Genomic DNA, 24,549 nt, shown 5'->3' with positions numbered 1-24,549 from the left:
GGATGGTGAAGCGAACACGAGAATGGAAGGCCATACAGGTTCATCCTCTTGAAGAAACACACGCCGATCCAATTGTCGTCTTAGTTCACATTGCCGTAAGAATCTTCGATTCTTTAAAGTATAGTGAAAGAAGCTTGTGTAGGGAAATATATATATATATATATATATATATATGTATATATATTGATAGTGTTGCGGCTATTATTTCACATATAAAAGAAGTAAACGTAATAATATGGTGAAATAAGCAGAAATGTCAGAAGTTCGGAGGTCAAGCGCACGCAAGCCAGCCATTCGGGAAAGTGCTCTGCAAGACAATGGAACTCAGTGGCAAATCGTATTCATTGAACTCTATATATAGATCGTTTTTGCGTGACGTCGCGTACGCCGCCTTCTCACCAAACGTGCCGGCGAAGATGACGTCAGTGCACCAGCTTATCACCTGTACATTGCCATACTTTATGACGCTGACCATTATATATCAACCGGATTATGGCTATTGTCAACTATGTCGTTCGGTGCAAGGTGAACTGTCTATGGATGTCGGGCTCTAACGTTTTTAGTTCACACAGATTCTCGACCTTTTAGTACGTCAAGATCGCGATCACGATGACGTCAGTGTGATCCACCTATAGCCATTGCTTCAGGCTTGGCAGTGCTGATAGGAATTCGTGTCGTTGACATATAGAATATAGCGCATCACTAAGCGGTTCTTTCGTAATACCGAAACCTGTGGTGAAATGTTGGGCCTGATTGTTTAAGGGTTGTGGTTGCGTCGTATGAAGAAGCTAATGAACAAATGGTAAGTTGAAGCTAAGTAAAGTAAAGTTAAGCTAGTTTCCGTTTAATTCTCCGATAAGATATGCAAGAAAAGGAGCCGGTGTCTGCTTAATTATCGTTAACCGAGAATATCCGCCATTGCGGGAAAGCCCTGTGTGCACGTTAATTGGAACATGGTAATTGGTTTCGCGAAGACTCATCAAAAGCTCGTGCAACCTCTGTCGATGCCTTGTGGCTCCCTGACCATTTTTGCCTCCGTCTTGTTTTGTCTGATGTTTTCTTCTGTTCTTGAATTCTGCGTGGTTTCTTGGATTTAAGCCTTGCGATTTATTTCCTATAGGTGCTTAATTATTTTAATGATCAGTCTGGGTGCGCGTTGGAATGCACTTAAAACTTAGCTCCTTGCGGTATATCAGATCAGTGGAGTAATAAGAGGAACCTGTTCAAAAGTCGCCTGTGCTTTTGATTCAGTTATCCGTCAAGCCAGTTCCGCGAACACTCCCGAAGCAGATGCGGTGTACCTAGAAGTTTTGTTATTCAGCTGACGGTGGCAATCTCGAAGATAGTTTTTGCCCTGTTTTCTCGAGCATTTATCATTAAATTGTGATAGGTTTTCGTTGCACGCATCAACAATATTTCCTGAATCTGATTAGCTATCTGATCTCGAAGCGGCATTCAGGCTAAAGTAAAAAAAAAAATGTCTTCGTTCCTGAAGTTGGGTTCTAGCTAAGAACATCGCAGTTGTAATTTGGTCGCCCACGGCTTCTCCACCAGCGTTTGACATTTTTTAAAGTTATTTCATGGTGATTATTGCAGGGCCCCAGTGACCTTCGCTTGAGCAGACGAATGAACTAATGAGCCGTTTTTACTTGAATGCTGATAGACCTGAAAACCCCTGAAATTTATAGCAGTCCTTGTGTTGCTCAAGCAAAGTGGTCAAGCTTTACAAGAATTGATAAATAGTGGTAAGGTTAAATAATTCGCCAATATAGAATTCAAGTTGCAACAATATTCAATTATTTCACATAGATGCTACAGACTCACCATCATATTACTGAAACGAACTGCTGAAGAAATTATAGCTTTGCGTACCCTTCCGACAGGAGCGTACTCCGCGGGCTAGGCATTCCTATGTTGAAAAACAAATGAAATGGTACATCGCCAATAATAGTGAGTACCAAATATCGCACGAAATGCGGATTACGATCGAAGTCACACTGAAGTGTTTGCTGAAGGGCACCTTAGAATAACATGCATCTCTGCGGCTACTAAAACAAAATCTTTATTCACAAGTGCAAAGCATCACCGGCTAAGATATGCTTTGTTATTCTTTTAGCCCACAATATACTTTTGACAGGTCAGGTGAAATACTCAATGAGAAAAGATATCTTCTCTCCTGATCTCTAATAAACCTGAAACTAAGACCTACTGCCAGGAACGGAGATTTGAACGGAGAATTGATCACGCATAGAAAGAGGCATAAAATATTTGAAAAATCACGACTTCACTGAAATTGAGAAGCGACAGCGTATTTTTCCGCTGCACTCTGTGTTAACCAGAAAAAATTATGAGCAGAAAACATGAACAATATTGTACAGGACTAATTATATAAAGTCCTCCTGTTTTGGCCAAAACAATATCCGACTGGAATTCACTACCATAAGATGTAGTAGCACCCAAGAGTGACTGTTTTATTGCCTTGGCAACAGAGCTGTGACCGCACGTCTGCCTCGGAGCTTAGCTAACATACATCTTTCTCAAATTATGCGTGTTAATTTCTGCATTTATGCTTGTTATTTCTTGACCGACATATGTGCTTTTATCCGTTCACTTGGGATTTTCTGTTGAACATTCGTTTGCTTCTTCAATGGTATTCTGATATTCGCTGCTTTGTCTGTATCTGCATTAGGCTTCCGTTCAAACACATAACTATGTCAGATTGTTAGCAATATCACGCAAGTGTCGATAGCACATTGGGTCAGTGCCTTCTAATATGAAGAAACAGCGATATCGGTGATATTGCAAACAAACGCGTCAAACACTCTTTGGTGCAATTGCCGTCTGCTGCGCCTCTTCCCTTTAAGAAAGCCCACGTTCGACCTTTTCCCTACTCACGGGATTATAAAAATTTGGCTGATGAATCATAAAACATGTATGCCACCACATTGGCGGTGAGCTGTGTGAGTAGTTTTCCCACATAGAACGGCCTCAAACTATTCGGCCTCTAAAAAAAGCAGTATGCCCGGTCGCGATTGGAGGTAGTATACGTTAGAAATTGGAGAGTTCCGCGTGGTGAGATCACCAGCACAAGCAAGTAATTCAATCTTCCTTACGCGAGGTTCGTCGAACTCATCTCTGCGAGTCCTGGAGTGTGCGTTTTCCCACAACAACAGAGCTCGCTAACTTTAGTCTTGGCCAATAGCGTCAGCCACAGACTGTCCTAACAACGAGTTATGGCGAACGAGTGGCCGTAACCCTGGGAGCGACAAACTAATATATCACTTGAACGTCTAGCCTCAGCTGATCGAAGACGCGCTGCCCGGCACAAGACTGGTGAATGTTTTTTGACCCGGCGCCCTGCTTGACCTGCGCATAAGTGGCCGTTCAGTAATAACTTCCATTGTTAAAAAGTTTCTCTCTCTCTCTCTCTTCTTTTTGGTTTTGTTTCTTTTTTCGATGACAGTTACCCGCCTGTTTGAACAAAAAAATATTTGTTTCTTCAATAAAACTTAGAGGCCCCGTGATATAGGGTACTGCCCTCGAAATTTCGTACATTTTAGTTTTTGGGTACACTGGAATATTTTTGCACGTCTTCCTTTTAAGTAACGCGGCGTTCAACATCCAAGTAGAATATGCAAGAAACAGCGTTCCATATATTTGAGAGAGAGAGAGAGAGAGAGAGAGGAAAGAGGAAAGGCAGGGAGGTTAACCAGAGAAAAAGATCCGGTTGGGAACTTCTAAACTTGTAAATGCACATAATAAATATGTACAACCATGTTTCAGTGAAATACCTACTGTTATCCGGAACAGTGTTCCGGTTATTTGTACCTATTCTTCGTTTCTTCTACGAATCATGTTTAAACATGTCATGTTTATTTGGGACATTGTCATCTGGAACATCCTTACAGGCACGTGTAACTGGAACTATGGCATAGTGCTAATGTCTAACTAAATGCTTATAACAGTGCTGCCTCGGGAATAACAAAACATTGAGTGTTGCCTAAACCTCGGAAAAAAATATTGAAGAAATCTTTCCATAAGACATCCGCGATGTTAGAACTAATTAGTAGGCTTCAAAAGGATGGTACGTTGGGAACATTGGTAATCGATACTGAAAACTATTGACAGTGCGGAAATGTTCGTGTCGTTTTGCGCTGTCAATAGTTTTCGGTATGATTAATATGCAACTTGAAATCGGGGCGCCGCACAGCGGTGCCGAGTAGACCTGCCTGCTTGGTACTGACGTACTTGCCTGTAACTCAGTGGTGATTGACTAAGCTTAACGAGCTTACGATAGCGGCATAAGTTAGAGCACATCAAAAGGTGCTTAAACGAGCGCGCAGCTTGCCAGTTGTGCCGAAAAGTGCGCTGAAAAGAATGGGCATACGCCTCTCGCACTAATCGTCGGCGGGTGTAGATTTTGTTCTACCATTTGTTATTCGCTTCAACATTAGGCTGTCTCAAGACTGTTTGAAAAGTAACAACGTTGATTAAAGTTTCCAGTTTTAAAACTTTCTTGAACTTATTTTCAGCTGCATATTTGTAACCTATCTTGTTGGAAAGTAACCGTGTGGTATAAAAGAGTTCAGGGTGTTTGATTGGAAGGAAATGTTTGACTGCCACTTGTCGACAGAAGCACTTGCACGTTTGTTTCGCGTTTGTCGTGCATAAGTGCAGGAGCAGCAGGTGCTAGCCTCGTCAAGTGCAAACGTCCACAGTACAGCACTTATATGATGGAGTTGTTATGATTTTTCTGCCGTTGTTTCTTTTTTTGTCTTAGATTGGTGGCATTTGTAGTTATCTTATTGAAAAAGCCACAATTAACCCACACGCTATGAACTTTGCGTGTACGTTTCTCGAATCATTGCCTGCACATTGCTCGAAAAACAACGTGTGTTTTTGACTGCACCGAGGTCACCAGAGGAACCAACTGCAAGCGCCTTATGATTCATGAAAATAAGGGGAAAAAATTGGGTGGGCAACGTAAGAGTTTTGCCACAGATTAATATTGACGTTTCCACTTTTTTCACACAATAAGAAGTTGGTGTCTTGCACAGTTGTTTTAGGACGGTGGAAAATATTACAAGTATTGGCGGTGTAACACTGTGGAACGCTTGAATGAGTAACTTTCAACAAAGGCTGTAATTGCCCTACACAGTTCAAATATTTAACATTCTTCACTCACAACATGCTTCCTCTTTCGGCGAAATATAAACACTGTGCCTCGTATGTTGTATAAGACACAAAAATTGGATGACAGCCACTATTCAGTAATTATTTTGAGCGTTTTTAATTAAGCGACAGACTTCAAACATATGATCCAGGTCACATGTAGAGTGGTCTCCACTTACTCTATATATGAAATTTCGTGCGTTTACGGTCCTCTAGGAATATGAGGGAAATATTTTTAGGCGTTTCTTATTTAACTCATAATGGACACAGGCTTAGAGATATGCCCGCATATTGCCCTCAATACTTCCCATTATACTGTCAAATATAAACTTCGTGAATAGTTAAGCTTTATTTTTTCAGAAAAATGTGAAAACTAGCACGTAACATTTGTGGGCACTTATAGTTGCATTAACAGCTTCGTTGTAAAATGACATACAAAAGAGGCACGTTTGGCTTGCTAGGCGTCGTCTGGCTGAGCGGAACATTGTCAGCACGGTGTTATTTAGAAACGTGATTCCCCACTGCTCTTATTCTCGACTTGCCATGGCGCAAACTTCATTGAAAATCGGGCACGGACGCCGCTCGCGGTTTCCGGCATCATTATCATCATGAACGTATATTGAGGTCCACTGGGCAGGACTAAGACCTCTTCCAGCAGTCTGAAATGACGCCCATCTTGCGCTAGCTTATTCTAACGTGCGCGTGCAAATTTCCGAATGTCATAACCCCACCTAATTTTCTGTCTTCCTCGAAAGCGGTAATTCCTATCCCTTGGCACTCATTCTGTAACTTCAGTGGTCCTCCAGTTATCTGAACGATGAATTACGTGGCCTGCCCAACCCCATTTTTGCGCGCAAGCGTAGATGGCCCCGTCTGTCGAATCGGTGAGATTATGTTTGTCCCTGCGTGGAAAGCGAGTGCCGGAGAAAGGAGACGCTTGGAGGGGTAGAGGGGAGTCGCCGCGTTCGCGCCGTTTCTGTTTGTGCTTTGACGCCGAGGGGCCCGCTGTGCAAGTCCTCGGCGTCTCTTCTTTGTACATGTTGCAATATGAACTTTCCCTGCGGCACAGCATGCGTCGCACCGTCGAGATCAACGTAGCGTCCGCGACCGCGTTCGCGCCTTTTTCTGTCAGTACTTCGACGCCTTGTTGCCGCCGGTGTGCCGTAAGCGTCACCGGCAACGAGACACTGTACTACGGGTTCTGTGTGTGCTATGGACGTACCGGCTTCTTCTCGTGACCGAGGGGCCGAGCGAGAAGGAGGGAGCAGCGACGCAAGCAGCGACAGGCTGAGCGCGAGTCGGCCGATCCGATGTCGTCGCCAAGCACCGGGCACGAGCTCAGCAAGTCAAGCAAAAGGCGCATAGAAGGAGAATAAAGGGAAAATGAATAGTGCGAGTTGAGCATAACCAAGGTGCTCGAAATAATGAAGACTGTGCATTTCCTTACCGTGCCTCGCCATTTCTCCCAGTGGTACTTCACACATGATAAAAATCGAAAAACGGACATAAAACATACAAAAAGTGTGGCAGCATGTTACACTACTGTAACGTGGGGGGAAAAGCCTGCTGCACACTTGGTAATGCATTAAGTTGCACGATTGGAGGGATCAGATTTCTTGCAAGACATAACCAGCCGCACTGCGAAGTACAAGTGTGGCAAGCTGTTGTCTGTGAGTTTTGGCCTCCTCTATACGCTGTCGTCTCGCATCGTCGCATTGCTGCTTTCACAGTTCGGCGTCTTCGGCTCGCTTTCGACGCTTAAGCTGCGGCTTCGCGCGCTCGTATGGCGGTGTCAGACTCGCGCCACCTACGTTTCTCTTTGGCTTTACGTTCCATCCTCTCAGTAGGGAAAAGCAGCAACCGCGGTCGAACGCCTTGCTCCCGCCGCTTCGTACGTCGCACCGCGTTTCTCGCTTGGTAAGCACACTCGGCCGTAGCGTACTTCCGAGGGGGGTATGCAATACTTTTTTGATGGCTCGGATGCTTGTTTCGAGCTTGTTTTTATTGCGAAGCAATATTACTTTAGGTCGCACTTCAGCCCGTTCCGTGGCGAGGCGGTGGTAGGCACCATTGACCTTTAGCGTGACCTCGCTGTGTGACGTCACACCACGTGACCTAGAGGGACGTCACACCAGCTGTGTAAAAACGGGGCCCCATCTCACGCCGTCACGAGGCGAGGCGGTAGCCACCAACGGCGTCCTAACTCCCGCTCCTCTCACCAGGGGCGCTACGGACACTATTGCTTCGCAATCACCAGGCTTAACCAAGCTAAGCCACGGCCATTTTTTTTTTATTGAAACGTATGCTGTTCTATGATACGCATGGGTAATTTCAGTGAGTGTATGCGCGGTTCGATTCACTTTGCTGAGCGCTCGTAGTGCGACACGTAATGCTGACGCATGTTTTCCCTCGAATTCACCGCTAAATCGCCAGTAAAATTTTTTGTCTGGTCTTCTAGCTGACGACGAAGGTAAGAGTTACGGGACGCGGTCCTCGCCGAAAATCGATGCGCGAGTCTCATCTTACTGTGCTGCTGCGCCGCGTTCCTTGATGTTGGAGCACGTCCCGTCTTGTGATGTCACACTCTTTTTTAACGCTGAATGAACGTTCCGTATCCCCTTGTGGGTACAGCTGGTGGTTTCTCGACTGTAGGGTGAAGGTGTAGAGGTTAATCACACGAACACCATAACGAGTTTTACTCACATGACGTGAGACTGAGCACTGCTGGACCGCAAAAGAGCCCTTGGAGGTGCGCAGGCCTCCCAATAGTGTGCGCATATGCCAGCGATATAGCATATACTGCCACGGCGACGCCGACGCCAACGGCAGAAATGCGCCTGGAGTCTCCATATAATTGCTTCCGCAATAAAACATGATGACCGAGATTTTGAAAACAAAAAGACTTGACTTCGCCAATTGGTTTTTCTCGAAATGTGAATAAGACCCGGACTTTCTCACTCACGTGCTTTGGATGTTTCTTTGTGGGCGGCTAAGACGCCCTTCGTTCTTATGGTTTAATTTGATTGAAATAAACTCCTGAGCAGCTTTTTTTTTGCTGTTCTTTCGAGAGCTGCCTTTTTTTGTTCTCTATTTTGTTTTCTTTTTGTTTAAAAGAAAGCTCTTGCGTTTCAAGTAGCGCCGGTCCTATAGTTTGTGTTGTTCTTGAGTCCTGGTTTCCTGCGCCTTGCCTTTACTAATTCAAGCATGAACCAAATAGCCCGAGCAAGAGTTTTACTTGAGCATATTTTTTCTACATTGGGCCCTTTCTTTCAACAAAGCTTTCGCACCGATCCTGCTATTTTGTACGTCAACCTGATCGCCGTCTCAGCTTGCCAGTCTCCAGTGGCGCCGGTCCTGTCGCTTGTGTTCTTCTTGGGTCCTGGTCTTCTGCGCCTTGCCCTTACTAATTCAAGCATGAACCAAATAGCCCAAGCAAGAGTTTTACTTGAGCATATTTCTTCTACATTGGGCCCTTTCTTTCAACAAAGCTTTCGCACCGATCCTGCCATATTGTGCGTCAACCTGATCGCCGTCTCAGCTTGCCAGTCTCGAGTGGGTAAGGTCCTGTCGTTTGTGTTTTTCTTGAGTCCTGGTCTTCTGCGCCTTGCCTTTACTACTTCAAGCATGAACCAACTAGCCCAAGCAAGAGTTTTACTTTTGTTTCTTCTTGAACAAACTGCCAGGCACACTGCAGCCCAAAATAAATGTTTGATTCGGAGGTTATTGAGGTGCCCTACAACTTCGTAATTGACATGTTCGCGATTCAAGGAATTATTAAAAAACTCACTAATTAAAAGCACATAAATAATTGATACTTCGTAATGAAAAAAAATGAATACTTGCTGTAAGTACGCACGACGGCCTCGACTATGCAATCGGTACGATTTCTCAAGATCTCATGTTTTTTTTTTTTTTTTTATATCTTGGTCCAAGTTAACTGGGGCACCCGGTTTATGCTTACGGTTATACACCGTGAAAGACAGCCAGGTGTCCTTTTTATACTCTTTGTTTTTTCTTTGTCCCTTGTTTTGCGTAGTCCGCTGACCGCCATTATGACTCCATTTCTTTTTCCGGAGTAACAGTGGAAGAATAGGCAATACCGCTTCGGTCACCGTTTCGGCAATGTTTCTCGTCTTCGGTGTGCCGAAAAACCTCTCTATTCCCGCGAGCCTTCCTCTTTTGTTCCACTGCGGTCTGCGCGTCACATTCGAATTTGCGCTGGTAGCATTGTTTTCAGAAATCTAGCAACCACCAACTAGCCCTTCGCAAATCAATACATTTTTCCCTCGCGTAGATTGCGATAACTAACTCCGACAGTTTTCTCTAAGTAGCCTTTTTTGGGGAATGTTGCCCAATTTTCTGAAGTATATTGACACGTGTACTTATTTATCCTTTTCTCGGGCCCTGTATTTCGCCCGCTAACAGTGTTATCCCTCTGCGAAGAATGTGCCTGCATGTATCGGAAGCTTTCCGAATGTTATCGATGAATGTTATCGATGGTTGCACCGAACCTGGTGCAACCGTACTGTATGCGCGCGGCGAACTGTGTAGTACTTTCTGGTAGCGCTCGGCAGCATATCGTTGCGCTTGACTGTTGCTCGTTTTTCGGGGCCACAGGCTCGCCCTATAAAAAGATAGTTTCGTCAGTCACAGTTTTCCTACTGCATTTTTTATCGTCACTGCAACGTGACGCTACAGCGCAGGGGGAACAGCGCGGACAACAGTAAAGGAAAGAAAGATGGAAAACGCGCGCCCGTCATTTGGTCTGCCTTTCTTTCTAGCCCGGCTGTCAGTGCTGTTCAGCTGGGTAAAAATCCGTGGTTCCAGCAGTCTGCGACCCAGAATTCAAAAAGCATGCGCTCAAATGCCACGTTATGCAAGTCACCCACGCTCGCACACGCCCACGTTGCATATCGAAAAATGTGCCTCGCCATACGCGCGTAGGATGGGACAAAGTACACCCACAAGCGAGGGAAGGTCTTCCCGAAATATATACACCTGTATGTGTCGCGACGATTTTAATTCAATGCGCCGAGTTTTCGCCTAAAGATTTGTTCTTTCTTTCTTTCTCTTTCTTTCTTTCATTCTTTTGCTACCAGCTCCTTACTAATCCTGTGTGCAGCACTCGTTGAGCTTCTAATTTTGTGCCCTCGGAAAAAAATGAAACGCCAATCAATGAAATGCAAATCTTCTTTTGGTTCGCGACTATGGATATGAGCAGCGTAGTTTTGCAATCGTGCCGGTTGCGCAACTGCACAGTGAACTCTGGGTATCACTGGAAGGGATTAGACGGGGCTTAGTTGGTTTACGCGCAACCTTTGAACGAGAAAATGGATCCTGGTTTCATAACGCATTCAAAGTTGTTCTTGTATTTATAAAAAAAAATATTTCTAGAATAAAGCGAACAAGACAGGTGTATGTTATCTGAGATAAAGCGCTTTCTGGGATGTAATGTCGTGTATTGGATTCCGCTTTGAAATCTGGGTATCACCGCCAGCGAGTCAGCGATTGCGTATAGCTGAAATATACACCGTCTCTGGTCAATAACATCGAGCCTCGCTTGATCTTTTCTTCTAAGATTCATATATATTAAAGAAGTATATAAAGATTGGGAAATGCCACACAGGCGTATCCTAATATTACACGATAAGCGAGTTTTTTTGTAGGTCAAAGCTTCTTCTTTGTTTGTTGAGTTGAGGCTTCTGGTTGTGCTCTCTCGGCATCGGCTCGAAGGAGAAACGGCACAGGGAATGTCCGACACGCAGGCTCAACTAATGAACTGTGTATTCAAATTGGGGCGTCGATGCAGTGAACACGTTTTCGCACGAGCGGAACACGTAGAAACTGTAATTCTTCTGGCATGCATTGATTTCTTTATCCATATGCGTGTGCCTGAGTGAATGAAGTGCACCTCCGACTAGTCCTGCAAAATGTAGAGTGTGTCATGTCACTAACGCAAATATGCTCTCACATTTAATGCGAAGGATTCTTTTTCAAATGACGTCAATTTTTTTCCGTCGTATCTGACGATGTATCTCGGCGTTCTGGTGGGCCTATCCCGAAGACAGTGCAGATATATGCGTATGGGAGTCACTGGCGGCCGAGATGGTTTAGGTACAGCTATGTATGCACACATCTAAATAAACAAGCCTAAATAAATGTGCTCGACGGCAGGATTTGAACAGACTTCTTGCACAAAAGCCCGTTACTGGTACCATTAGACCAGGCATGGTTTTCTTTTTCGCATATATTTTTTATTGTTGCCTGTGCATGCGTCGTCAGGCAGAATAGAACACCCTTAAAAAGTTCCTGTGTGTAAGCCGCCAAGCAGAAGTGGATGTAATCCTTCACATTCAAAGCAGATGTAAACTGCAGTTGAGTCAGCGAATTTCTTTAGATATCAAACGGTTTTAACCGCTTTTTGATTCCTGCTGTGTCACTAACCCGTTCTTTACCTACACCTTGAAAGAAGTGATCAAAACCACGAACACTATAATGCGAAGGTGATGTAGCTGAACAATATAGACATTGGCCATATATATTGCGAAAAAAAGAAAGAGTAGGAAAAGAAAACCACTATAAAAGTTTCGTACATGCGCGAACTCACTTGTGTTTAACCGCAGCAAGAAATGAAGACGAGGGCGACCGCGACCGACGCGGTCAAGCAATTGCCTGTCTTGCAGAGAAGTAGGCCATCGCGCCTCTTGTTCTGATGGCGCAATCTTCTCCGTACAAGCAAAGTAAATGAAGCCTACTCGCGGAGACGCAAAAAAAAAAAAATGAGCAGTGCAAGTTTGCACTTTCAAGCAACTGAAAAGTAACGTCCAGAATAAGAAAGACAAACAACTTTTAGCAGCGTCTGTCTATAGACGGATTCGAAAGCCTCCGAGAAGCCGAAAGTGACATCCGACTCCACGAGTGAATTAGGCCAAGTTTCTAATTACACGTCTGAGTGACACTATCGGAGTTGGGTAAGTGGACTACGGTGCAGGCTTCGATCAACAACCTACTGCCATGACGCTGGTGAGAAGTGGTGAGTAAAGACTTAACAAAAAAAGGCATGCTCGTGCTTAAATTTCCGACGGTCGGGGCATCACTGTGCAGTGAAACGGAGGCCTAACTCCATGTCTTCTTTAACTAACGTTCTCGATTGGCCCATTTGAGGCAATTACATAGTATAAAACAGCGTATGACTTGCACGAGACAGCAGACGACATGAGCACCTTTGTCGTCTTCCACACTGTTGAACAATGTACTTTTTTAAAAATGAATAGCGCTGTAAATTGGTCAAACTTTCCCTGAACCTTACACCATGTTTTTGGGCGTAATAGTGTGAGTTATAGACCGATGTGTAGCCTTATTTGCTGTTAAGTGCGTAAGTTACTTTACAGTGTAGCTGATTAGGTTCCACAATATGAAAACAGCACGATCTTTATCTAAGCACGTATATCTTAAATGTTTTTGAAGGATTAGGTTCATGTAGTTGCTTTTATTCTTACTCCAATTTTACACAAATGTTGCATTATTCGGCATTGATCGTTCAATGCTACATTTGGCACTACTACATGCTCGGTTTGTCAAGAAACAAAAACGCGAGTTTGCCTTAGTCTAAGCTAATGGCCGTAAGCGGTGCCCAAAACACGAGGACTTATAAAGTTCGATACTGGTTTCAATTACTCTCTGTTGGGCGGGGGAAAGAAGGAAGGGGGGGGAGGGGGTATGGATCACATGCGGCACGGACGAAGGCAAAGTTAGAAGATTTTCTTACTTGACAAACTGTGCTCTATCTCAGAAGTTCCTTGCCGTACTGCGGAATCTAAACGAATTCTTAGCCAATAGGAAGGTCCGGTGCCCCTCGAGAAGTGACCATCTGCGCTGCGTCGTCTGCTCAGAGTCTGCTTGCCATTCTTTCGGTATATGCACCATGGTTGGTGAATTGAAACAAGAAATGTTTTGAAGCCGTAACGATAGGCTGAGTTTACACGCATACTACAACGGGACTCAGCTTAAACCGTACGCTTTCGCTGCAGTTGCCTTGCAGCCTCCATAGTAGGCAGTAAGCGTGAACACCCTAATGATGATGACAAAATGTATTTATTGAGGGATGGCTCGAAGGCTAATAAATGTTCATCTGCGCCACAGCGTCTGCTCGGCGTCTACTTGGGGTTTGCTGGCTACAATTTTCACGTACCACCCTAGAGCAGGGTAGCAAATAGGTTGTGTCCACAATCAGACATCAGTGGCATGCTTCCGGTTAATGAAATCGCTTCCGCTGCGCTCGACCAGAAAAATCATCGCCTTTAAGATCCGCATCCTAAATACAGAGGGCGCCACTCGATGAGCCGTGGATTTGGACGCCACCTATTGGTGATACACTGAACAATTAGGAATTTATTGCCTTCCGTATCGTCAACGCATCAACAGTACTAATGCTGTGGCGCCATCTGCTAACTAGAAATCAAACCACTTTTACGGTTCGGTGCCCTGTCTGTAGTCCTAACAGCGTGAAAGCAAACAGCCAATCTGACTAATTACGGCAAAACATATCTCATCTTCAGATGAGGCTTAGCGATGATGGATTTTGCCAGTTGGTTTCTTGCTGACAAGGCGAATGACCAGTAACAAGCACGAATTCGGATTGAAGCGGCTGGTCGGCTCAGAATAGGAGCTGACATGCTGCTTGGTAATCGCGGTTAGGATGGCTATTACAGTTACCAGTGGTAACGGCCACAGTAATTGTCGGTATCAGACGCGCATGCGCAGAGGTCCTAACATATGTCACGTGTCGCTGTACCGTATAATGTGGCAAGCGAAAATATAACTTTCTAGTGCCACCAATAATCAGCCTGTTACACTCGGAACTATATTTGGCTGCGCAAGGATAGTTGTGTACGCCTCGTACTTCCAGCAGTGCGGCCGGGCACTTCTGAGGTAAAGTACTGGCAAGGTACAGCGCCAAAAGTCATACTGCTGTGAAACTTGAGACAATGTAGACAGTGGTAAACGGAAAATCGATTTTTATTTCTTCGTAGTACAAAAAAGTGAGGCCACCGCCCGGCTGGTATTCCAGGCCTTCGCTCTAAAGCTTGACAATGTGCTGGAGGTTAGGTGCATGACGACAGCGACGGAATCCAGCCCAAGTAATTAATTTGGTTGATGCCTAATTTATATGATACTTCATTGTGGATCATTACGGAGCAGCGCTCCTTACACGCTCCTCCTCTCCAGAAATAAAAGTGGTCGGTGACAAAAGCGCGCGCTACAAGCAGAAGCCGCAATTGAGAAGAGGCTGCCTTATTGCTCTGTCAACTAAACAAGCATTTTTTGTTCGCTAACCGAGCAAGGCTTAGCGTCAAGCAACCGGCCCTGACTCTCCTAATAGTGCATTCACTGTCCTGAATCAGGCAGTAAAATAAGAAGATGTGATTTGGTCTTTTGTTTTTTGTTGTTTGCGATGTTTTTCGCTGTGTTTTTGATACCGAGAGAAGTAGTAGGGTGGTTATGCTGACAAGGCTTGCCTAGACAAAAAAAAAAAAAGAAGAGAACGAAAGAAGGAACGAACCGGTACGTGGGGAAACTGCGACCAAAAGATTTAACGTGCCGAATTGCCCCGAGTCGTCCTAGTAACCGTCCGCAGTACCTTATCTGCGCAGTTCACATTGAATGTCTCCATGGCAACAGCCGGACCAGTGATACTCGGGCGGCTTGGTTAGTCGGGCACCCCGCGTTCCAGTAACTTTCATCAGGCGAGCCGCACTGAATCTCGGTTCTTACAAGTTTTCTTCTCCTTGAATCCTGGATAGTGTGCCTCTGGAAGTCTCGAACTGCTGTCTGTCTGCTGTACAAACAAAAAAGAAAAAAAGAAAGAAACTTTCCAGATGTTTGCCGAGATCGAAGGCGCAATGAGTCGACAGTCAGAATGAAGAGGCGTCTGGAAAGTTTCGTTTGACTGCACGTCGTCGATGTCGTCTGTCTGCGATTGCCAACTCGACTAGTTCTGCTTTACATCGACGTTCCCTTGATTATGCCAAGGATTTTAAAGAAATACACAATTTTACGAAATGCGGACGTTTCTGCAATGCCTCCGACTCTGGAGTTATATAATGCGACTGCAGCAGGCTTCTCACAAATGACTCTAAGCAATCTTAGAGAAAGCAACATCTTACTTTTGCGATACATGCAACGTCGTTCTAATTTCGCTGCAGTATTGTCTGCTGTAGCTTCCGAGAAACACACACAGTCACTACTACTCTACCGGTCTGAGTGTACTGTGCGAAACTTCGCGAGACATTGCTTTGAATTAGACTATGCAGAATTTTTTAACATCGCCTGTGGTAGATCGCACAATTCTAGTTATTTGGCTGAATCACTCTCAGAGGTGGGCACGGGGGCAATTTTCACGTTGAATCGGGTGGGAAAATTGCACATGGAATTGGAATTTGTAATTGGGTAAATAGCAAAGTAAATTTTTTGCCAATTACCCCACTGCACGTAGTGCAAGTTACGAATTGTAGCTGGCGAATTCCCAAGGCGTATTTACTTGTAGTGAGTTGTGGTTTCACTGCGCGAAGTGGCACTTAACAAAATCTAAATTTAACAACAGGGCGTTGTTACGGCAACTTCGGTGGTGCATATCTCAAAACCGGTGCCATCTTTAGAATTCGTTCTCATTTAATGTACTTTGCGAACTAACCGGGTGCAAATATGGCATACTTGACATAAAAATTGTTACAGCGCAATCACATGCAACCACAAGTATGATGGACGGGACAGAGCGCTTGTGTCCCGTCCTTCATACTTGTGGTTGCATGTGATTGCGCTATAACAATTTTTATGTCAAGTATGCACCAACTCGCCTAGAAAGAAGTTTTAATGAAGCAAATATGGCAAAACTGGAATATACATTTCGATTTCTTGTCCAAGTGCTGTCTGCTTTTTCGAGGAAGCTAGCTTAATGATTAACATTGTGCTATCTGCCTTTGATAATTTTCATGAACTATGCGTAGCCTATAAAATTTCAGTGGCAAGTACGCGGCAGATGCGAGAGAAACGCTTTAGCATTGCGCCGCAGCTGGTTCTGCATCCATGATTTAGACCTCCTTCATCACATTGCAAAGTGTTCTTCAGGAGCTCACTTGACACACGGCCTGCCCCTTCAAAGAACGCAGTACAATTAAGTATGTATGTGCAACTGCGTTCAACGAAGTGAACGAAGTGTATATCTCTGTAGCGCTGGTCCAGACCTGACCACCGTCAGTGGCACTATACACGTATACCATGTATATACATACATACCACGTATGTATGTATTTAAGTTATCTTTAAAAATTGCCTTGGACAAATAACACAATTCCAGTCCTTGAGCGAAATAATAATCTCATAAAATCAAAATGCCCAATCTTCAGATTAACCAAATGGCATGAGTTCAAATCCCGGTTTCGGTGGCATGCTAGGGCTTCTTTTACCAGTTTAAGTGCTTGTTTTTGTAAGCAACACTTCGTTTCGTGCGTAACACTTTGCCCAGAGCAACCCTCTAGCAGTTTAAAAGAAGCTCCGCTGGAACGCGAGTGGCTCCATATTAGCACGTTTATGTTGACAGTGTATATAACACCGATATAATTATATTTTGGGAACCCGTAAGTAGTGCTACTCTTCTCATTTATGCGTAACAGACACGGCGTTTCTATTAATCAGCTTGAGTGTCACAAACACAACATGAAGAAAGGGAGTTAACTGAGGGGCCCGATATTTATTAATCATAACTTGTTGGCTTTTTAAGTTACAATCTAAATATCTAACATAAGGTTACTGATGAAAAAGATGATTGGTTTCTTTTTATTTAGCTATGCGCACATTGCGATTTGTTGTGTAGGTATTGTCCACACCTTTTATACACACCAACCCCAACAGGGCGCATTGCGGAATATGCTCGATAAAGTTCTTTACATGAGAAAAGTAGAAAAAAATATATATTCGAAGAAGACAGCACGTGAGCTTACCTACCATATTGGCTATTACGCGAAATTTATGGCTATGGCTACTTTAAGAACACGCAAGCACAATGACTGCTGCTCAACGTAGAGAACCAGTGACCAAGCGCTGATTCTCAGCGCCTCTGTGTGTGTTTTTGCTATTCCCTGTACAATCTTGTTACTTGCGTTTTTTTTAGCGTCACAAAGGTTGCAGTGTATTTTGTGTGCGTGTTTGTTTACGCACTGCATAGTTGTCGGACTTGTATTTGCATGGGAAATGCGCTGACGACCATTTTCTGATCATAATGACGTGTTGGATGTTTTGTGGGCATATCTTGTAGCTGGATGCTGTCGTGTCCGGTAATAACGTTTTCAAGTGGTTCTGGGTGCTCTTGATGCATAACTGCGATTACACATTTATAAAACAGCGCGTTCACCCGTGAGTGCACTGTTTGATATGCGCATTTGGGGCATCATGTGCGAATGTTGGCATATCGTGCGCCAATTAATAAAGTATGTTCTTTTTTTTTACATCTCGTGTGACCTGCATTCCGAAGCTACAGCCAGTTTCCCCGCTATCAAGCGCTCAATTATTTTTCACGTGCACATATATATATATATATATATATATATATATATATATATATATATATATATATATATATATATATATATATATATATATATATATATATATATATATATATATATATATATATATATATATATATACACGAAGGTAATATGAAATTACCTTCGCCAGCTAAGTTACCAATTACCAGCCAATTACCAGCCCAGTTACTTATACAACCCTTGCATGCTGACCAAGTGGGAGTTAATATTTATATTAATTACTAAATTAGATGCCTAAACAAGTACTTAACATGTAATGTGGCCGTACAGGTATGGCTAAAGCAGACCAATCTGTTACTGTTATTTATTGCTAAATTTGCAATCGTGGAAAAGATTAATTGTCGGCGATGAAGAGCGGAATTGCAATGAACATGTTATGAAAAATCAGGCTCAAGAAAATTATACTTCGTGCATAAACTGCGTACGTATCTACAGCCTGGAACAACATTCCGGTAATACCGAAGCATCGGCTTAAAACATGCTGGAAGTTTTTCGAAATGGAAATACTCATTAGGGCTTACATTGGCCATTTCTTACTAAAGAAAACAGAGAGAATCTTTCAGTTAGTAATTCATTATTCTTTCTATAACATATAGCGGCGTCAAGGGGGCGAGTGATAAAATCATACTACGTGAAGGAGAACAAATGTGGTTAAACATTCTTTAACATTCTAGAAATAGACATGTGCACTATGTGTCACATCGATGACACCATCTGTATAAAGTAGAAGTGAAGTTGCAGCCGTAATGTTCCAATTGATTTTAAGAAAGTCTTGTGCTCAAGGGGTCACGTCGACGACTTCATAATGGTTAAAGTAGAATGTTGTAGTGTTACTAATAAGTACGCCGCAGATATAGAACCTGTGAAAAGTAACATCTAAGATGACTCAACTGGAGTTGTTTACAAATTTGTCGTACTTCAATAAATTTGTGAATAACCCAAGCTAAACGCTGGCAAGACGGCATCATCATCATGAGTCGTTATTCTGCCTACTGCTCGATGAATGCTTCTCCCAGTGAATTCTGTTTGTCCCTATATAGGGGGGTCCCAGCTAACCTTAATCAAATGGTTCAACAAGAGCAACGACAAATAATATGATAGGACACACGGTGCAAGATATGATACTACGCCTACATTATTAGGTCTTCAGATCTCTGGAAAACCCGCCGTGGTTGCTCAGTGTCAATGGTGTTGGGTTGCTGAGCACTAGGTCACGGGATCGAATCCCGGCCACGGTGGCCGCATTTCGATGGCGGGGAAATGCGACAACACCTGTGTACTTAGATTTAGGTGCACGTTAAAGAAACCGAGGTGGTCCAAATTTCCGGAGTCCTCCACTACGGCGTGCCTCATAATCAGAAAGTGGTCTTGGCACGTTAAACTTCATAATTAAAAATTTTATAATCTTTGGAAATGAATAGCGTAGCACTTATATTTGTATGTCAGCCCGTGTTTCTTTAAATAATTATTTCCTTGAAAACATTGCCTTACGTTAGCTGGGGTCCACGGTAAACCCCGTATGCTGACACCACCCTACACTTGGAGATTTCCCAATCTCAAAGCTACGTGTAATCTAATCTGCTTACTACGTTTCCCTTGTTCTGCCACGTATAGAGTTAAATTAAATTATGGGGTTTCACGTGCCAAAACCACTTTCTGATTATGAGGCACGCCGTAGTGGGGGACTCCGGAAATTTTGACCACCTGGGGTTCTTTAATGTGCACCTAAATCTAAGTACACGGGTGTTTTCGCATTTCGCCCCCATCGGAACGCCGCCACCGTGGCCGGGATTCGATCCCGCGACCTCGTGCTCAGCAGCCTAACACCATGGCCACTGAGCAACCACGGCGGGTCACGTATAGAGTTGCTGTATTAGAACGAGGCTTCAGAAGAACCTAGCATGCAAGGCAACCTTCAACGGGCCTCTTAGGCTTAATGGGCACGCTCTCAAGGCATTTGCAGGACTAAACTGCATGACTCAGCACGAGGGCTTCGGAGGGACGAAAAAGTGAAATGCAGGAAAAACATAGCGACCGAGTTAAACGAAAGAATGAAATCAGCATGAACTTCCAAACTTGCGGTCCTCGCCTCTTGATGAGTCAGCGCAAACTCATGTAACGCTTTTCCTCATCTCCATCTGAGCCAGAGGCCACCTCACTAAGCCGCAGTTAGTCAAAAGAGAGGCTCGTCATCCCGAAAGCGCTTTCTTTGTTTTTGGTTCCCTTTATGTTTCGCAGGGCGCCGTACCTTGATTCTCGCCTTGTCGCATCCACCTCAGCGCCACTACAGTTCGCTGCTAAATCTGTGGAGTTAGTACATCGATCATACAACGATATGTAAACCGGACGGTGATCAGCTTACTCACAAGAAAGCGTATGGAAGGATGAATGAAAGGACGGTTGAAGTGAATTCTGAGGTTTCACGTTACAAAAACACTATTTGATTATGTGGCACATTGTAGTGGGGGACTTCGGATTAATTTCACCCAGCAGGGGATCTTTAACGTACCCCGAATGCATGAGACACGGGCGTTTCGCATTTCGCCGCCCATCGAAATGCGGCCACCGGCGTCGGCAATTGATCCCGCGACTTGGTGCATAGCACTGCGACATCATGGCCGTTAAGCCACCACGAAGGATGGAAAGAGTATTGGACGGTGTGATATGCGCGCGATGTGCTGCTTGTGTTGTGATCGACGAGTGGAACACAATTCCACGAACGAACAAGTAACAGCCCGGGAAAAACAGACAGGTGGCTGCAAACTTAAAAGTGAGAAGCAAATGTACTTCAGTTTTCAGCTATTGTTGAATGGATACTGCGCCATGCCATCCATATCTGTTTTTTGGTTGCTCGACGCCATCTCCTAGTAAAAACAGCTTGTATTTTATTCATGTAAATCAAATAGAGCGATGGCGAGAACGCTGTTCTGCTTGTCACAGTCTCTTGACCAACACAAAGGCAGTAAACAGGAATTATTAAACGCTGTTACTTAACGCCTACGTTCCATCAACGCGCAATAAAAAGAAGCCACACATTTAGATACACACCCACAGCTTACACGTGTCGCGCCTGAGTGGGATGACGTCATTCGCAAGTGCATTTCTTCCTTATCACTTGTACACTTACTCCGTCCTCAAAAGTACACTAAAGCAAAACAATAAATCAATTTAGACTGATAAATCAATATTTGAAAATGCTTTTGTCGGTAATTACATGCTAGGTCGATTATTAGAAGAAAATATGAAGATCAAACTATCATTATTGTTAAATTTCGCGCCGAAATCCCAACGCCGGTGCGTCAGTGTGACGTCATAAATTTGAAAGTATTCTCTTTTCTCATTTGGTCCATGTTGGATAGTAGAAGTTCGCGAAACTTGCCATATTCAGTCTTTGGCTCCATTGAAACACAATGTAGTGAATCTTTACCGCTAAAAAATTGACTGGGCTCTAGCAGGTGCTGTCATAATTTATGACGGCATGGTGGTGTGGTGCGGCAACTTCGAAGCGGTGTCGCCACTTATCATTCGTGTTTTCTTAGTTTTTTTTTCTGGCTTACGACGCGTCTTCTCGCGATAAGAGTGGCGTATATTTGGTATTGTGGAACGGTAATTTACTGATACAGAAGATGCAGTTTTTCTTGTGAAACAAATGGCAGCTATCCAAACTGGAGCGCTCAGTGGGAGTCTGCGGTGACCAGCTCGAAACCTGGCGTTCAATTGCGGGCCGTGATCTGGGCTTTAGAAATCGCCGTAGGACATGGTTTGACGACCACCTCACGGAGCCGTGAAGGACTCCACATGTAATCTCAGAAATTCCTTTCTGCTGACGAATTGATGTTTTCGCCACCAGCTCCCGCCACCACTCTTTAGTCTCCCTTTAACGCAAGTGGTTTTTTTGCTGGTTCGTTGTAAATGTAAAACGCGTGCCTACAAGTACACAAGTACACAAGCACACCCACGCGCAATCAAGTTTGAGTGCTTGGTTCTGAGAATACGCCATTAAGCTTTGCTCGGATAGCGCATTCGAGTTCCGGCCGTTGCTCAATTTGTAAGCAATGATAACACAGCACATGGTAAGTGCGCAAGACCTGCTTTGCTTTGCCGGTTGGCACGCAAGGTAGTTATGATGGATTGCAACAAGAGAGGGACCTGCTGCTACTTTTAGCAGACCGCCTTCGGCCAAGCACACGTGGAAGCTATTGGCTTCTTGGCGTCTTCTGAACACCGCTTGGCATGAAAGAAGTTTGAGGAATTTTGACCAAAAACAGTCAGTTTAGCTGAACGATTTCTTTGTTGAAAGAATCGGTACCACGACCGACGTCTACAGGGTTATTTATAATTTTTTTTTGACCATATGCAAATTTATCTATCGGCGTTTTTTGAGCACATGTGTTTTTTTTTTCATTTCTCTTTCTCTCCATTGGTGCATGTGCGGGGAAGGGGGGCGTCGATGTGTCTGTGCGTGTGAGCGCGTGCACGTGTTTAAAGACAGCGATGGAGAGTGTTTAGGGAACCGATATGGCTTACATATGACAAGTATACTATTTCAAAGACGTAATATTTACAGGACGCTGTCCGGCACACGTGTCCAACATAAGGCACCTAAATACCGACGATGTCGCAGTATCATGTCGTCATGACTGCGGGCCTGCGTTCTCTAATACGATCCAGGAGAACAGGATTAGTCATACTTGAGTGTCCACAAAACTAATTATTTTACGGCGACACAAATACAAACGAAACCCGGCGGGCGTTTGGACTATAGACTGCACCCGGCTCCTCCGGTACCCATGTGGCATGCATGCGCCTTCAGGGGGTATTCTCACGGACAACTTCAGGCAGCAATGCAGTCAAAGCTACCAAGGTTGATCTTCTGCATCTGCGTTAAGCTGCCAAGTAGCTTCACAGCGTCTTACAGTGCGTTTGGCACTATGGAACAGATGACCGGCTCAACGCGGGTTCCAGGTGTGATGATTTCGCATTTGCCCCAACGTGGAAGAGGGAAGCAGTAAAAAATAAGTGATATTTACCTATCAGTAGTCTATTCTCTCTTTTTCTGATGTTGCACATGGGATGTCTATCTTGTCTTCCTTAGCTCAAACTAACGATGACCAGAATGTGAGATTTTTACCCAAGTGCTTTGCCTCCGCACCGTATTCCTCACTGTCGCAGAGAGATTGCCTTGAAATTAGGTCTCCAGAGAGCCAACAGGACGCACCATCACGCTTCGCTCGATCTTCTCTGGAGCAGAGGCAGGACAGCATCCTGTAGTTCACATTACAAGTCGTTTGCAGCGCTAATAGTAGTACTCTTCCTTTGGACGGTTACCCTTTTACCCCGAACGAGAGAGCATGGTGTATCCGAACTTATTTGTACGTTATGACAAATTCGTTGCTGATGAATTCATGTCCATTGAGCTTGCGCACACGAGGCCAACGTGGTTGAACATCAGCACTTACTAGAAGTATATACATATATTGGTGCGTGCAGACAAGAGACGATGACAAAGAAATAGTGTTGTTGCTGGGGCACTTCGGCCGCCATGTTCTAATGTCAGGTGGTGCCTTCAGCATTCGCCTTGCGTAAACAACGTGCGTAGATAGATAGATAGATAGATAGAGAGAGAGAGAGAGATGCATATATATTATTTCGTGCTTGTAATACGAGGCACGCCGTAGTGTAGCAATCCTCATATATTTTTAACACTATACATTGTTTAAACATATGTGCGAGCGTTACAGCATTTAGCCCCCTTCGAAATTCGGCCGGCCCGGCCTACTCAGAACTCGCGCCAAGCGATGACGCTGGAATGCGTGGTGATGCGCGTAATATAGCGAACGGGCTTGCTTGGCCCGTCCGTTTAGTTTCGAGGACCGTTACCCTTAGGATTTGAGCGTTCCTTGTCGCTCGGAGCACAAGCTCGCGCATTAATTAATTCCATCGTTTACTCGCGTTTCTGACGTTGTTTTGGTTCCTTTCCGTCACATAGAACGTGAGAATATTAGAATTCGTTTATTTGCAAAGCAAGCAGCAACTGCAACTAACACCCCGTCCTCAGCGCTGCTCCCAAAGACATTGTAATTCTCAAGAATACAATTAATGATGTTGTTATCGGTGGTACTGTTCCTTCAATACTACTGATGAGTCGCCGTGGCACAAAGATAAGGCAAAATTTATTATGATATACAAGGAAGCCGCTTGCATCTTTCTACGAGATAGCAAGGAGTATCCGGTTGTACTACAGCGCATTGACTCTTTCATAGTTTTCATCTTACCTTGGATTTCGTCTTTCTCGACGCACAGTCCGCATCGAATTTCTTGCGCAGTATCGCTTTTGTCACACCATCTGTCTTCGCTGTTGTCGGGCTTACATCACTACGGGTCAGTGCTGCGCTGTTCCCGTGGCTGTGGTCCAGTCAAGAATTCGTACCAAGTTCTCGTGCAAGGCACCTCGCCTTTGCCAAGACCTAAGACGAATGGTCGGCCCGCGTATGTGGCTTTTGGACGCGCTGAAAGCTCCAGCACGCTGTCCCATGGCCTTTACGACTTTTCGTGAAAAATGGCCCCCTCGTGCCGTGGGCATTGCGTTGGACGCTTGCTCGAACGTTGCCTCAGACTTTGACATTTTGCACACACGAGTATTTTTCTCGGTTGTTTTTCATTTTACTGCAACACGTCGATTATGATGTGTACTTTAGTAAGTATGTAGACCTCAGCGCCCCCGAAGTCCTTGAAATGATGAAGGACCGCAAGATTGCTTGCAAAAAACGTG

This window comes from Dermacentor andersoni, chromosome 10 (genome assembly GCF_023375885.2).
Source record: "Dermacentor andersoni chromosome 10, qqDerAnde1_hic_scaffold, whole genome shotgun sequence".
Lineage (NCBI taxonomy): Eukaryota > Metazoa > Arthropoda > Arachnida > Ixodida > Ixodidae > Dermacentor > Dermacentor andersoni.
The sequence above is the reverse complement of the archived record's forward strand: the minus strand, read 5'-3'. Positions refer to the sequence as shown.